The sequence below is a fragment of the Mus musculus genome, chromosome 18, assembly GCF_000001635.26.
Source record: "Mus musculus strain C57BL/6J chromosome 18, GRCm38.p6 C57BL/6J".
NCBI classification, from domain to species: domain Eukaryota; kingdom Metazoa; phylum Chordata; class Mammalia; order Rodentia; family Muridae; genus Mus; species Mus musculus.
This window is the reverse complement of record NC_000084.6, coordinates 9,748,421-9,766,234: the sequence shown is the minus strand read 5'-3', so window position 1 is coordinate 9,766,234 and position 17,814 is coordinate 9,748,421. Positions and strand designations below refer to the sequence as shown.

At 39.8% G+C, this 17,814-nt stretch overlaps 1 protein-coding gene, 1 non-coding gene and 1 pseudogene across 2 annotated transcripts in view; 1 reads left to right on the top strand and 2 right to left on the bottom strand.

Annotated features, from left to right (window-relative positions):
* The window catches only part of Colec12 (collectin sub-family member 12), a 170,348-nt gene that overhangs the window by 111,761 nt on the left and 40,773 nt on the right, over positions 1-17,814 (bottom strand). The gene's annotated exons all lie outside the window — the stretch shown is intronic.
* On the top strand, positions 2,973-3,075 carry Gm23350. Its single transcript, XR_003952711.1, has one exon. It is a non-coding gene; the product is annotated as a U6 spliceosomal RNA (small nuclear RNA).
* Positions 16,310-17,531, bottom strand: Gm7497 (predicted gene 7497; annotated as a pseudogene).

Sequence of the window (17,814 nt, the reverse complement as noted above, 5' to 3'; positions counted from 1 at the left end):
TACTGATTGCTCTATTCTCTTTGCTGTCTATTAAGCAAATTCGGGTCAGCATTCCTGACTGCCTGTATGAATCTGCTTTGGGGTGTTCCTTTGATTGTTTATAACATCTTACTGATTTCCTGACTAACTAATGCATAGGATTCCTTGATACAAGCTTGTGTGATACTGCTACGACCATGATTTTACCTTTTAAAAGCAACAGCTAGTTATTATCAAAATTATACTAGTTTTTAATTGAATACTTAGTATAAAAGCCTTATAAGAGTTTCATCTGTGTTTAATTTATTCTTGTAGTCAACATTCTGTAGATGAGAAAACAGGATTTGGGAATAGCTTATGTCTCACCCAAGGTCCACAATAAGTAAGGGAAAGGATTACCTCTCTCTCCTCTCTCCTGGAGGCCAGTACTATGTTTCCTTGGAGTTTGTCTTAGTCACTATTCTATTGCTGTGAAGAGACTACAACCAAGGTAATACTTATAAAAGAAAGTATTTAACTGGAGGCTTGCTTACAGTTTCAAGGGGTTAGTCCATCACCATCATGGTGGGGAACATGGAGGCAAGCATGGTGCTGGAGCAGTAGCTCAGGGCTACATCCTGATCCACAGACAGAGAAAGGACTTGGCATGGGCTTTTGAACACTGAAAGCCCACCCCAAGTGATATACTTCCTCCTAATACTTTTCAAATAGTGCCATTCCTTGAGAACTAAGCAGTAAAACGTATGAGCCTACGGTGGGGGTGCGGGGGCATTCTTATTCAAACCACCAAGGAGTTTATCATATTAGGTATCAATATGCGCCTTAAGACAGTTATGGTCCCACCCAAACAATTGTGGGTAGCAGCTTCCTGGTCATATACTGTTGAAGTTTTAACCATCTGCATTTCTAATATTGGCTGACATTTCACTGATAGACAACTTGGGGTGCATCCAAAGTCATCTGTCTCTTACCCAGAGTGAGCTAAGGTAAGGAGCAGGCAAGAGGTCACAGAAAAATCTCTGTCCTCCAAACTGGGAGACCAGCAGTGAAGGTGGATCCTGAGCAAGTCATTTACTTTCCCGGGTCTTAGCTATAAAGTGACAAACATGCAGGGAAGACTAGGATACTCAAGAGGACACAGAGAAGAACAAAGTCAGCACTGCTAACAAAGATGATTTCCACCAAGCTGGACGGGCATCATAGGCTATATGGAGAGTCCCCGCATCCTCCATTATTAAACCTGGGCCTTGAGGATGGAAAACACTCAATTATAGTGAGACTAATAATGTGGCAGGAATAGGAAATCAAGCAAATGAAGGTGGACAGGTTGATGAATTCTAAGTATTAAAAAAGGGGCTAAAATAAAATTAACGACAGTAAGAACTGTAAGAATGGAGGGATTTTTCTTTTTTATACAGCATTTTAAAAACTGGCTTTATTTTTATTTCATGTGTTTTGCCTGTATGTGTGTCTGTATGAGAAAGATAGTTACAAATGGTTGTAAGCTGCTATGTCAGTGATGGGAACTGAACCTGGGTCTTCGGGAAGAACACCCAGTGCTCTTAACCACTGAGCCATCTGTCCATCCTTGAAACCTCAGGTCAGTGGTTACTTACTTAGTTAGTTATTTTTGAGGCAGGGTTTCTTCATGAAGTCCTGGCTGTCCTTTAACTCTGTAGACCAGGTTGGCCTTGAACTCAGAGGTCTGTCTGTGTGCCACCACCACCAAATAGGATTTTGTTTTTTAATGATAGGAATTTTATAACACAATGAAAGGTGAGACAGTACAGCACACAGCTGATGGGGAAGGAGGCTGAGGCCTGTAAATCATGATCTTCTCCGCCACTAACATGGCTACCACACCACATGTACTGTGGCTCACTCAGTCTTAGCTTCCTTACACAATAATTGAAGATAAGATTATAAACCATTTTGATATAGCTATAACTCCTACTTTGAAAATACAAATTTGTTCCAACACAACTGAAATATTAAAGACAGTTTAAGTGTGTATGAAGTTTGCCTTTCTTCCACAGGAAGCTCACTGAACTGGGGAAGGCTAGAAAACACAAGATGTGCACTCAGGCATCTTAACATCCACCAGCTGTCCAGGGTCGGCAGTGTCAGAGCTACACCCACAGACACCTGCTATTTAAACTAGCCCCCTGACTTCAGGCAGGCCTCCTACCACCCTAGACATTCTCAAAAGCTGCACCACTCCTAGTGCCTACCCCTGGAAGCAATGTTTTTTAAGTACTCTATTTACTGCAATGTTTATGCTTTTAAAAAAAAGCAGTGAGTTGCATAAAACCATGCTATTTTAAAAATGTGCATTCATGTATTTGTGTTGGGGGTGGCACATGTACCACATAAGGAGGTCAGAGGACAGTCTGCAGGAGATAAAGCCTAAGCCACCAGATTCCATGACAAACACCTTTACCTGCTAAGCTATCTCACTGGCCTGTGATAACTTTTTAAGTTATTTCTTTTTTAGTACCTGGCAAAGGTGAGGTTTTGGGGTGCTGTTTCCTCTTACTCTAATTCCCTCCATCAGCCTATGGTTTCCACTGTGTGAATATGCAACAGTGTGGTGATTTTCAGAAAGACAAGAGGTCTGTTACACCAGGAGCAACTGTCTGGAGATCATTTTCAAATTAACATTCACCTCTGTCTCATCTCACCCTGCTGTTTCGAGATTCAATATTTCCCTTCAATAGTCTTTTAAATGAAATTTAACACACTGAACCATACCAACAGGATGCTGAAAATAAGTCAACGTGGGTGGTTTATTTGGTTTTTTGTTTGTCAATTTTTCTTATAAGGAAAAAAAATGAAGCAAATTACACCATCAAATTGAGTGTGTACTTACTAACAATTTTGATTTCAAAGGTGGTAATTTTTCTAAGTACAATGAAAAAAAGAAAGGATAAGGAGGGTCAGATATCCTGAAAAATCTACATGAAGGTCAACATGAGACCTGCATAATTAAGCGAATCATTTCAGCAGCATATATACTAATATTGGAATGATATAGAAAAGATTAGCATGGCCCCTGTGTGGTATGATAAGAAAATTCATTAAGCATTCTCTATTTTTTTAACTGATCATGGAATGCTCAACTCCAGTGATAAACAATGTAGCACAACTCCTACACCTAAGGTTCAGGGAAGGTCATGGAAGGAGGTGGAAGACTGTAAGAGCCAGAGGGTCACAATGCATGCTGTGAGATAGTGTCTTTCATATATGACAGGAAAGCTATAGCCATGAAAACGCAAAAGTACGGTGGCATATACAATACCTGCACAACAATACCACCATTTGACATGCCAGTGTGGATGGGGACCGGGGTGGGGGGAGTAAATCTTACAGGGTTCTTCCCCAAATGAAGAACTTCAGGCAAAACAGCTGCTGAGAGACAGAGTCAATTTTCAGGGACAAGCTATGACCCCACCCAGGGATCAGCTCTAAACAAATATATACAAGCAATGATAAATGGACTTATTAGGTTGAATTTACATATATCTGTGTGAGTAGATAGATGATAGATGATAACTAATGCTATAGACAGATACATTGATACAGATAAGTAGAGAGACAGACATATGTAACATAAATGTAAAAGTAAGAGGTGATGAATTTGAAGGACTTGGGTGGACGCAGGAGGAACTGCAAGGGGAAAGGGATGACATCAATGATGTAAACACAGCATCACATGTCAAAGGCCAGAGAGAATCCTTTAAACAAATCAGCAACAACAACAACAAAATGAAATATGTAAGGCCAGTCTTCCTATTCTGAATAGCACCACTAAAATGTTATCTCAAAATCACTAAGCCACTTTCACCTTGAAAAGGAAAAAGGCATTGTTAAAATGTAGACTTTCTACTGATAATAAGAGATGGTAAGGTGATGTTCAAAAGTGATTCAAAGTATCATTCGAAGACACAAAAAGCAAACTCAGCTACATATTGTCCAAAATTACAAGGCTTTTTAATACTGACTGATAATTATCCCAAAGATGAATGCAGCTTACACCCTTTTCCTTTTTTATGGCAACTCTCCGCAACTGGGGCTAATGATTTGTTTTTATAATTAGCTATGACTTACGACCCAGCCTAGAGTTCATGTTTACCACACCTGCATACCTTCTTAGCAGCCACATCTAGACCATTCTTTTTCTTTAGGTCACTTCCTCAAGAGAGTCCTTCATTAATATCCCTATCAGCTCTGCCTGTTGCAATCCCTGCCTGTCTGACATAATAGTTGATGTCAGATTCCTTCTAGATATTTGTGGTGGTTTGAATGAAAATGGCCCCCATAGACCCATAGAGAGTGGTACTATTAGGAGGTATGGTCTTGCTGAAGTAGCTGTGGCCTTGTTGGAGGAAGTGTGTCTCTGTGGGCTTTGAGATTTTAGATGTTCAAGCCAGGCCCACTTGCTCTCCCTGCTGCCTTCAGCTCTGGATACAGAACATTCAGCTAATTATCAAGCACCATGCCTGCCTATGTGCCATCATGCTTTTTGCCATGATAACAACAGACTAAACCTCTGAACTGTAAGCCAGCACAATCAAATGCTTTCCTTTATGAAAGTTGCTGTGGTCATGGTGACTCTTTATAGCAATAGAAACCCTAAGACAATACCCATCTCCATTTATTTTCATTACCATACTACCATCACACCAGACATTAAAAGTACATATTTGAAGCCCATTCTCACCAACTAAACACACACCAATTACCTTGATCTTATAATATACCCACTTCAACCCAATGACTTTGTAAGGGATTTTTTTTTCTCCCTGTTATTTCCCTGTCACTATCCACATATTCACTTGCCGGCTCCATGAGTCACACCTACCGGACCTGACTCCAGGCCAACTAATATTCTTACCATTATTCCTCTTGGATGTCAAGCCTCCCTCTCTCATCTTTTGTTTCAACTTCTCCAATTTGACTAGTAGCACTGGGATGTTTATTTTGTATTTACTTTTGATATTACAATTCTCTTCACTTACACTTCTCTTGTAGGATTTCATGTGTACATGTGTGTTAATTTAATATGTATGCAGGTGCACATGTGTGCATGTATGTGTGAGGCTAGAACTCAACTTAGTCATCCTCAAGATGAGATCACCTACTCCTTAAAAACTGATTTATTTGCTTGTGTATTTCATGCATATGGGTGCTTTGTCTGCATGCACCTCTGTATAGCAGCAGAGGAGCATAGCAGAATAGGACAGCAAATCTCAATACAGATGGCTGTAAACTGGCATGTGGTTGCTGGGAATTGAACTCAGGACGTCTGAAAGAGTAGCCAATGTTTTTAAACACTGAGCCATCTATCCAGCCTTAAGCATTTACTCATTTGAGACAAGATCTCTCATTGGCCTATAACTTCCAAATTAGGCTAGATTGTTTAGCCAGCAAACCCTAGGGTGTCTCCTGTTTCCATCTCCACAGATCTGTGATTATAAAAGAGGGCTATCAAGCAGTGTGTGTGTGTGTGTGTGTGTGTGTGTGTGTGTGTGTGTGTGTGTGTGAATGTTTCTATATGGCTTCTAGGGATTAAACTCAGGTTATTGTAGTTTTGAGACAAGCAATTTACTGACTGAGGTAACCACTCAGCTCTGGATTCCAAGTTTCTTAAAGATTTTAGCACCAAGCCGACTTGAAGCTGGAGAGGTCTAGGAGTTTTCATTGCTCTGTCAGAGGAGGATTCAGCTGACAGCAACTCATACTGGGCAGTTCACAAACATTGTGATTGTAGCTATAAGAGATTCAGTGTGTTCTTCTAGCCTCAGTGGTTACACACATACACATGCAAAAACAAATATAAATTTTATAAAAGCCTACTTTCTTGCCTATAATGCATGTTCTATTAAGGCCACTAAAATAAAATTCTGTTGAACTTAGAAAAAGATGAGAAACAAAATTCTCTGTGTGTGTGTGTGTGTATGTGTGTGTGTGTACCCACCGAGACACACACACACACATTCACAGACTTTTTATACATTGGCTTTCTCTGAGTATCAAGAGGTAAGTAAAGGAAGCATTCAGAATTTTGCCCACTTCTAAATAAAAATCTCAGTACCTTCAACATCTGGATCCTAACATTATATCGACATTACATCTTGTCAAGACATAAAAAGTGTTGAAAGATAATGAATACTCTTTTTGGTGGGTGAGCCTAAAGAATGTCCTGAAAACACATGACAGAAATTTAGAGTGACATCTAGACTCTTCATTTGTATGAACCAAATGTCACTAATAGTCTGATTATGTTTCTGGCAGCCAGATATTCTTAATAACTATTCACCTCGTCCTTCTAGGCTGTCTCTGGACAAAATTTAAGTCAAAATCCATGACTAATGTATATGGTATGACAGCTAGAAACAAATAACATCTTGGTCATCAACTCTTGGTCATAACACTACTTCTTGGCTAAGTTATTTTGGCTCCATTAAATAGCCCTGCTTAGTGGTTATAATTCTGTTCTGTGTCACCCATGGTATCTAGTGACCTGTAGGGGAAATAAAGCAGATTTGAGACTAGCAGGACAGGTTACACTGATGTGGGAGATAATGAAACTTGGGGGAAACTGCAAGAAGTGTACTTTGGTAAGCACACTTAGGCTGAAGGCACAAAGGTGCTATTGTAGGCTGACTCCAGAACATTGATCAGAGTGTAGTATGTAGACAGTTTAAATTTCCATCTCTAAGGAGCATCAGAGGCAACAGGAAGTGCCAAACCAGTGACAGAGCAAACTTCTACAATGAGAGAGGTATCTTAAAGTTGGATTATTCATATCTGCAAATTGGGAAATTGCCTAAATTTAAGTCATCCCAGGTAAATGGCAGCCTGGATGTTTATTATTATTAGAATTATTATATATTTAATATTAGAATTGTCAGCAAATTGCTTTGGTTTGAATGTTACTGTTTACTATATATATAATGGAAGAACATATATATATATGTGTATATATATATATATATATATATACACATATACATATATGTATACTGCTAATCAACAGAAACACTTTAAAATATTGAAAACATATGCTCAAATAGACACTCCTCTTCCTGGGTACTAGATAGGGGGTCTTCTTAGGCAGTTATCTGATAATTTAATAGGTAATAAAGGGGAAAAAAAGTAGAGTTCTGAAAACTAAATCCATAAATACAGATTTGGTCTAGGTATTACATCTATGTCAAATTGGTATTTGCAGGTATGTCCAGCCTTCCCAGGAGTCATTTGAACCAAAAGTCACTCTTAAGGATATCCAAGAATACATAGTGTCTTCCTTTAGACAGCCATGAAAGGAACTGTGTTGCTCTGTGATAATAGGACATGTGTTGTCTACTCATCCATAACCAGGTGAAGTGTATCAATATGAAGGTTCGTTCTTTTTACTTCTTTTGAGTATCTCACATGGCAGAGTCACCAACTGACATATGTAACACAAATGTAATAGGTACCCATCAATTAGTTGACTTTGCCATGAAAAAAGATAAACAGCACCAGATCTATGTTTTTCACACATTCCTAGTTCATTATTTGGGACAAATCACAAAACAAAATGCTGGAGTTTAAGGGGAGAAGCAACTGACAAAAAGAAAAACTCAGGAGGAAGTGAAAGCTGAAATGGAGGGAGAGAGTCAACAGATACTGAGAGGAAACCATGGGACAGAGAAGTGTGTATTGGCCCACATTAGGGCCTCTCTTCTAGAACTCTCTATTTTAGGCAACAGCTCCATTAAATGTTAATGATAGGACAGCAAAGGACCAGATTTAAGTTCCTGCATTCACTGTACAGGCTGTGAAATACAAAGATAAAGGTCTTCCATCTGAGCCATAGCAGACATGTTCACAGCTGGAAGAGATCACAGATGACTCAAGATAAAATAGCTTCAGGGTGACCACCTGCACACAATCTCCAGTTCTCTGAAAGTCTTCTGCCCAGCTTGACCTGTCCCCTGACTTAATCTACTTTGTTTTTGTTTTTTTAAGTCTGTTCCTTTAGTCTCTTCTCTCTTCACTTGAAGGCTGATTTTCACTGTGGGGGTGTTAAAAATTATTTGAGTATAGTCATCTGTTCTGTGGAAAGCTGGTTGAGGTAACTCCCTTTAGTGTATCTACTATTGCAAGTAGATTAAAAAGGAGAGGAAAGGAACCCAGTGGTACAAAGCTATATTCTTGTGTGCCATGAGTCAACTCCATGAAGCAGCATTTGAATTAAAAGAATAGACATTGGAGAAATAATAGTAGCAGCAGCAGCATGCACTATGGCCAGGTACTTTTTCAAAAGTTCAAAGTTCAAAGTGCATCTATTAGTTCACTTAGTAGATTCCGTGAGCTGCAAGTTCAAGGATGGATATGTTCTCTCAACTAATAAAATAGACCCAGGAAACAGAGCTTAAAGCTCTAACCGGTCAACACACAGTACACATATTTCTGAATATACACGTATGTTACATGTACATCATCAATTACAATTCACCTCTAAATTACATGTCACATTCTGAGTTTTAAAGAATTATGAAAGGGGTAAGATGACACATGTGCTAGGTTGTCATGTAAAAACTCACATTTTAAAAAATTAAAAAAGATTTCTGTCTGTGCCTGGGAGCTGATCCTGTGCCACAATACTCCATAACCAAATACTGCCAGGAGAGAGCTGGTCTCCCAGGAGTGCCTCTGAGCATAGGTAAAACCACAACTTCTGCTCAAATTCCTGGCCCAAGAGGGACCTGCCCAGAGCCATCTGGACACAAGAACCAAGGAACAGCCAGAGACAGGAATCTTTTGGTTTCTGTCTACACCCTGGAGCTGACCCTGTGCCACAGCTCTCCATACCCAAATTCCTCCCCAAGAGAACTGGTCTTCCAAGAGCACTAACACACAGGGTTGCAGGAGGGACAAGCCACAGTCAGAGACAGCAAGAACAGCTAACACCAAAGATAACTCAATGTCAAGAGGCAAGGGCAAGAACATAAACAAAAGAAACCAAAGCTACGTGGCATTAGGAGAATCCAGTTCTCCCAGCACAGCAAGCCCTGGATACCCCAACACACCAGAAAAGCAAGACTCTGATTTAAAATCTCATCTCATGTTGATGATAGAGGACTTTAAGAAGTACATAAATACTCCCTTAAAGAAATGCAGAAGAACACAGGTAAACAGGTAGAAACTCTAAAAGAGTAAGCACAAAAACAAACAAAACAAAACAAAACAAAACACCCCTAAAGAATTACAGGAAAACACAACCAAACAGGTGAAGGGTAGAAGAACTGAACAAAACCATTCAAGATTTAAAAATGAAAGTAGAAACAATAAAAAAAAAATATCACAAAGAGAGACAACCCTGGAGATAGAAAACCTATGAAAGATGTCAGGAGTCACAGATATGAGCATCACCAATAGAATACAAGAGATAGAAGAGAGAATCTCAGATGCAGAAGATGTTATAGAAAACATTGACACAACAAAGAAAATACAAAATGCAAAAAGCTCCTAACCTAAAACATCCAGGAAATCTGGGACACAAATGAGAACTAACCTAAGGACAATAGGAATAGAAGAGAGTGACTATTCCCAATTTAAAGGGCCAGTAAATATCTTCAACAAAATTATAGAAGAAAACTTCCCTAACCTAAAGAAAGAGATGCCCATGAACATACAAGAAGCCTACAGAACTCCAAATAGACTTGACCAGAAAAGAAATTCTTCCCATCACAGAATGAGCCAAACACTAAATGCCACAAACAAAGAAAGAATATTAAAAGTAGAAAGGAAAAACGTCAAGTAACATATAAAGGCAGACCTATCAGAATTACACCAGACTTCCCACCAGAGACTCTGAAATCTAGAAGATCCTGGGCAGATCTCATACAGATCCTAACAGAACACAAATGCCAGCCCAGGTACCCAGCAAAACTCTAAATTATCATAGATGGAGAAACAAAGACACTCCATGACAAATTTCCACAGTTTTTCTACAAAGACAGCCCTACAAAGGATAACAGGTAGAAAATGCCAATACAAGGGGGGAAACTACACCCTAGAAAAGCAAGAAAGTAATCTTTTTTCAACAACCCAAATGAAGATAGCCACACAAACATAAAAATAACATAAAAAATAACAGGAAGCAACAATCACTATTCCTTAATATCTCTTAACATCAATGGATTCTATTCCCCAATAAAAACACATAGACTATCAGACTGGATAGGTAAACAGGACCCAACATTTTGCTGCATACAGGAAAAGCATCTCGGTGACAAAGACAAACACTACCTCAGAGTGAAGTGCTGGAAAACAATTCTCCAAGCAAATGGTCCCAAGAAACAATCTGGAGTAGCCATTCTAATATGGAATAAAATCAACTTTCAACCAAAAGTCATCAAAAAAGATAAGGAAGGACACTTCATACTCATCAAAGGAAAAATCTACCAAGAAGAACTCTCACTTCTAAACATCTATGTTCCAAATGCAAGGACACCCACACTCATAAAAGAAACTTTACTAAAGCTCAAAGCATACATTGCATCTCAAGCAATAATAGTGTGAGACTTCAACACTATACTCTCATCAATGGACAGATCATGGAACCACAAATTAAACAGAGACACAGTGAAAGCAACAGAAGTTATGGACCAAATGGATTTAACAGATATCTATAGAACATTTCATCCTAAATCAAAAGAATATACCTTCTTCTCAGCACCTCATGGTACCTTCTCCAAAATTGACCATATAATTGGTCACAAACCAGACCTCAACAGATATATGAAGATTGAAATAATCCCATGCCTTCTATCAGATCTCTACAAATTAAGGCTGGTCTTCAATAGCAAAAACAAACAAACAAACAAAAAACAAAAAAACAAAAAACAAAAACCCAAAAAAACAAACAAACAAACAAAAAACAAAAAACAAAACAAAGAACAAAGAACAAAAAACAAAACAAAACAACAACAGAAAGCCCACATACACTTGAATGCTGAACAATGCTCTATTCAATTATAACTTGGTCAAGGAGAAATAAAGAAAGAAATTAAAGACTTTTTAAAATTTAATGAACATCAAGGTACAATATACCCAGTTATGGGACACAATGAAAACAGTGCTAAGAGGAAAACTCACAGCTCTGAATGCCTCCAAAAAGAAACTGGAGAGAGCATACACTAGCAGCTTGACAGCATACCTCAAAGCTCTAGAACAAAAAGAAGCAAATAGACCTTAGAGGACTAGAAGGCAGGAAATAATCAAACTCAGGGCTTATATCAACCAAGTAGAAACAAAAAGAACTATACAAAGAATCAAAGAAGCCAGAAGCTGGTTCTTTGAGAAAATAACAAGATAGATAAACCCTTAGCCAGACTAACAAGAGCACACAGAGAGAGTATACAAATTAACAAAATCAGAAATGAAAAGGGAGATATAACAACAGAAACTGAAGAAATCCAAAAAATCATCACATCCTACTACAAAAGCCTATACTCAACCCAACTAGCTGGAAAATCTGGATGAAATGGACCATTTTCTAGAAACATACCACGTTCTAAAGTTAAAACAGGATCAGATAAACCATCTAAACAATCCAAAAACCCCTAAAGAAATAGAAGCAGTCATTAATTATCTCCCAACCCAAAAAAGCCCACAACCAGATGGGTTTAGTGCAGAATTCTGTCAGACCTTCAAAGAAGATCTAATACCAATACTCTTGACAGTATTCCACAAAATAGAAACAGAAGGAATACTACCCAATTTGTTCTTTGAAGCAACCATTAAACTGTTCCTCTCCCCATCTCCTCTATTACTTACTTCCTCTCTCCCACTCCCCCCTCTACTCCACTTTCTCCTCTCTTCCCTCTCGCTACATCTCTCTGCCTCTAGACTATCATGAGGTAAGAAAAGGGCTCCACCATAGTCTCACCACAGGCCCTAGACAACAGGGTCAACTGAGCATGAATCAAAACCTTTGGAACTGTAAGCCACAATGAACCTTTCTTCTTTGTAAGCTGGCTGTTGTAGTTTATTTTGTTATACTCCTGGAAAGCTGACTTATATGACTTTGGGTGTTTAGTAACATCTTAATGATTGTTCCTGGCAATTTATACTGCTTTTCTTCTCTGCTGATAGGTTCCTTTTGGTTTGAGCAATTGGAGATTTCACCCCATATGTCCATTAAATGAGACAGTCACACATTGAATTCCTTTTTAAATCTATTGTGATTTATTCTGTAGCTATTTCATTAATTGAATCTCCTCCAATGAAAGACTATGCTGTGCAGATGGCACAAGCATCCATGCTCTCCCTGGACTTTGTTACCAACAATTTACCTTTTCTATATGTAACTGAACGTCAAATGGTTGTACCATCAAAGAATTGCTTATGTTAAAGTGACTCTGCTGTGGGTATGAGCTCATCAGAGCCAATTAGGCATCTCTTTTACCACCACTACCCCCAACATCGTGGCCCTCCTCTGGTTCTCAGGGGCTGGAGAGAAAGCAGTATGATCCGCCCTTCTGGAAATGCTAAGCTGAGGCCACCCACATGGGTGTCTTGAATAGAATCTGACTTCTTTGCCAGACCAAGAAAACAGATCCACCAGAGATACTGCAAGAAAAACAGCAGTTCATGGCCCTGTGTGCTGAGCACCTAGACTGCTCTTAGTGAGCCACTGTAAAAAGTGGGATGTAAAATGCCCTCTTCTCCTTTATATACACTTGATGTTATCACAAAGAGAACCTGCTTTGGTTTTTGGAACTCTTTAGTAATACACAGCATATGCAAAAGCAAAACTAAGTTAAACTCTCGTATTCTACTAAATATAAAGCTATGGGATTTTTTTCTACTACAGCAAAATGCACAAAGAATGTAATTGCATGGAAAGAAAAGATACAGTGGTGAGTTTTTTACAGGTCAGACCATTTTTGTTTTGTTTTGTTTTAAAGCCTTTTTCAAAAGCAGCCAACCATCAAAGTACATAGTAATATGATTTAATTTGATTGCTGAGGGCATCTGATTCTGGGAACAGTGGCATGAAAATATGCATCCAAAGTACCTGTGGAGAAGTGCAGAGGTGCAGAGGTCCTGAGACTGCAATTCTGATGCTTTTCAGTACCCAAGTGGCAGCCACAAAGTTTGTCTTTCTCTTGAGTCAGTCAGGGTCAGAGCTTTTGTGTCAAAAAGATTACTATTTTCCTGTATTTTATTTCTTTACATATATATGTAAAAACTCCCATTCATGCGTGTGTGTGTGTGTGTGTGTGTGTGTGTGTACATGTATGTATAGTGTGTATGTATGTATGTGTGTGTGTAGCAATCTTCTCTAGCCACTTTGCCAACATCATGGAATAAATGTAATTTGGAATTTCCAAACTGAAAGCCAGGGAGGTGGGAACACAGAGATCCATAGTCTAGTACCCTAATTGCTGTGCTAGTGGAGCACAACTGTAACATGACTTACTTGTGTAACTGTGTGCAAAAGACAAAAGGTAGTAAGAGCATACTGCTTTCTTAAAGTCAACAAAATCAATCAACATTCCAGTAGGCAATTGGACTCAGCAGGTTACAAATAATAATAATAATAAATAATAATAATAACAAAGAAAGAAAGAATGTGATGGTGAAAGGGTAAATGTTGGTGACCCTAGGAATCTGGGATGTATAGGATCAAGAAACATTGTATATGGCGCTGGAGAGATGGCTCAGTAGTTAAGGGCACGACTACTCTTTAACAGGACCCAAGTTCAAATCCTAGTACCCACATGGTGACTCATAACTGTCTGTAACTCCAAGATCTGATATTCTCATACAGACATACATGTAGGTAAAACACAAATGCACATAACATAAAGGTAAATAGATTAAAGAAGAAAACAAAAAAGAAATACTCTATACATATTGCATACATGTATGAAACTATCAGAAGAATAAACAGAACATGATCCTTTAAAAGAATGACTATCTTTTTTAAAACTCTTCTCTTGGCTTTTTGACAACACCCTGTCCTTATTCTTGGCTATCTTGGTAGCGCTGCCAAAATTAAATACTGGCAGCTTCCTAGGGAAAGGACCAGAGGGCACACACAGGTACAGGTGCTCTGTTTGTAGCCAAGCGATACTGTGAGCTACTTTAGGCCCCGGCAAGAAGAAGGTGATCATCAGATACAGCCCTTTTTGTCCCTGTGCCTGAAAACTGAATCAAAACGAACTTTTCTTATAAAGCTTCCTTCATAGGGATTTTGTTATGGTATCAGGAAACTAATATAAGGATTTCTTTTCAGTCATTTCAACTGTCTTCCAGCATCTGCTTCTTTCAGGTGGCTGTTGACTCCATCTTCTTCCTCACCTATTCCCAAAAGATATCATATTCTCCCCTAAGTTTTCACTAGTCATACTCTCTCCTAAGTTTTCACTCTTGTACACACTCTGTTTTCTGCTCCTACTAATATCAGGATCATCTTGATGACCATTGGCCAGTTCAGTTTACGTGTCAGAATATCTGAGATAGGCTAGAAGAGACATTAGCTCTAATCCCTGAAACTGGAAATGTATTTGGAGAACGTGTCTCTGCAAATATCATAAAACAAAGGATAGTGAGATGGAGCATCATCCTGGGTTACCTGGTGGGCCCTAAGCAGACAAACTAGTGTCCTTATGAGAGAAGAGAAAGAGGGGGCATCTAGCAAACACAGAGGGAAGGACAGTAGGTCCTCAGCAGCAGCTAGTGTAGTGAGAAGCTAGAAGCTGAGGATGCTAGCAGACACCAGGTGCTCAGAGGCAAAACATGGATTCTTCCTGAGGCTTCCAGAAAGATCAGCCCTGCTGACTCTTGAATGTGGACGAGTGAAACGGAGGTTGTACTTCTGGCTTCCAGAACTGGGTACATACTTCTGGTCTTATGGTGAATTTGTAACAAAAGCCATAATAAAATGATATAATGTACCACTCACATCCTTGGCAGTGAAAAAGCACCATAAGTCAACCACCCCTCAGTGGTCATGGCAGCTATAACTCAAAAGGTATTGGCAGGATTGAGAACTTCTGAGCCTGTGAACCTTGGTGGTTTGTGGCAATCTTTGGCACAGTTCACCCAGTTCTTTGCTTTATCTTCCCACATGTGTATGGCCACAAATATAAATCCACGATCATACCCATGACTTCATTCCAATCTCATTACCTGACAGTTCAGTCAATAAAGTACTTCCCTTGTGAATATGAGGACCTAAGTCTGACCCAAAACAAAAAGCCAGGCTTACAACCCATTGTGGGGAGGCAGAACCCAGCAATGGCAAGGTGGCATAATCTACTAGTTGATTTCCAAGCCAGTAGGAGAAAAAGATGGATGACACCTAGGGAATGACAGATAAGTTTATTCCCTGACCTCCACATGCATAAACCTACACACCTACTCTCTCTCCCCCTCCAAATGATATCACCTAGCCACTGGTAGTGGTGGTTGGAACTCTAACAACTCTTGGGAGAAATAATTCAACTGTAACTCTAAATTTTCAATTTTAAAGCACAAGATACTTACCTTCTTTTAAAAGCATCTTTTTTTTCTTCTCTTCTACAAGTGAGGAGAAAGCACTGTTCCTACTGGTCCAGGCAAAGCCTTGGTAGTATGTCTAGTACCCAGCTCTTTTTCTGAACTGTGTTCCCATTCTGCTTATTTTCCCTCTTCCCCCTAGCTATAACAGCTTTTCCCCATCTCTCCAAAGCATACAGATACCTATATTCTGGCCTATTGCCATTGACTGTTAACTGGTGTTTCACACACCTGCCCACCTCATCCTTCTCATGTCTTCTTACCTTCACCTAAGCTCTGAGAGCACAGCCTATGTCTCACTCATCTTGGAATCTTAAACAATCACATGGAAGATAGTAAATGGTGTTCACAGATTTGTATACAAATTGCAATATTTTATACACATGCACACACTTTTCCTGCTGTAACAAGATACCCACCAAGAAGCAACTTAATATATTTTGCTCACAATTTGAGGGGACCCAGTCCACAGTGGTGATGAAAGCATAGCAGTTAGTGTACTTCATCTATCCATCACTGTCATGTTCAGAGCTGTGCCTCTTAGGTGATTCTAGATCTACTCAACTTCAGAATCAAAATTAACACATAACAAAGAGCAAAACTATGCCACATGGAGTAGATTTTTTTGGAGGCAACTTCTAAAAACAAATGTTATAGTATTTCTTATAACTAGATTTTAGCAACACCATGTGCCTTTTGGGTACAAGGTACAACCCAAGTGTTACACTGTTTTATATGCTTCTATTTTTATTTTTTATTTTTTGGGGGGTGCAGCAAACTTTATTGATGGTATTCAAGAGAATAGGGAGGGCTCTCTAGGCCCCTCCTGTTATTAAGGGGTTCTGGGATGGAAACTGTGAGGGAGATGCTCAGTGTTGGGGACTGAGTTGGGATAGGAACTCCTCAGCAACCGAGGGCCTCTCTCTTGTTCTCAGTGTCCTTGCTGGGGTGGGTGGTCCAGGGTTTCTTACTCCTTGGAGGCCATGTAAGCCATGAGGTCCACCACCCTGTTGCTGTAGTCGTATTAATTGTCACACCAGGAAATGAGCTTTACAAATTTCTCATTGAGAGCAATGCCAGCCCCAGCATCAAAGGTGGAAGAGTGGGAGCTGCTATTGAAGTCACAGGAGACAACCTGGTCCTCAGTATAGCCCAGGATGCCCTTCATTGGGCCCTTAGATGCCTGCTTTATCACCTTCTTGATGTCATCATACTTGGCAGGTTTCTCCAGGTGGCATGTCAGATCCACAGTGGATACATTGGGGGTAAGAACACGGAAGGCCATGCCAGTGAGCTTCCGTTTCAGCTCTCAGATGACCTTGCCTAGAGCCTTCGAAGTACCAGTGGATGCAGAGATGATGTTCTGGGCAGCCCCATGGCCATCATGCCACAGCTTTCTAGAGGGGCCATCCAGTCTTCTGAGCGGCAGTAATAGCATGGACTGTGGTCATGAGCCCTTCCACAATGCCAAAGTTGTCATAGATAACCTTGGTCAGGGAGACTAAGCTGTTGGTGCAGAATGCATTGCTGACAATCTTGAGTGGGTTGTCATATTTCTCGTGGTTCACACCCATCACAAACATGGAAGCATCGGCAGAAGGGGTGGAGATGATGACCCTTTTGGTCCCACCCTTCAAGTGGGTCCTGGCCTTCTCTATGATGGTGAAGATGCCAGTTGACTCCACAACATATTCAGCACCAGCATCACCCCATTTGATGTTAGCGGCATCTTGCTCCTGGAAGATGGTGATGGGCTTCCCATTGATGACAAGCTTTCCATTCTCAGCCTTGACTGTGCTGTTGAATTTGCCGTGGGTGGAGTCATACTGGAACATGCAGACCATGTAGTTTAGGTCAATGAAGGGGTCGTTGATGGCAACAATCTCCACTTTGCTGAGTGGAGAGCAGATGGCAGCCCTGGTAACCAGGCACCCAATACGGACAAATCTGTTCACACCTACCTTCACCATTTTGTCTACGGGATGAGGCTGGCACTGCACAGGAAGATGTGGCTGTCTCTGGAACAGGGAGGAACAGAGAGCCTATAGGCTTTTAGTTAAAGAACAATTACATCATAGAGGGAAGGTCACCTTAATCCTGTGACCCATGTTGAGTTTTTCTCACCTAAGAATTTATAATTTTGTACTACACCCAATTATTTGCTATATACTAACTTATTCTTACCTTCTTTAAAAATGATATTATCTCCAACATAGATTATAAGTTGCTTGAGAAAAAAGTCAAAGTCCCTTTAAATGTCCTGAGTTTGCA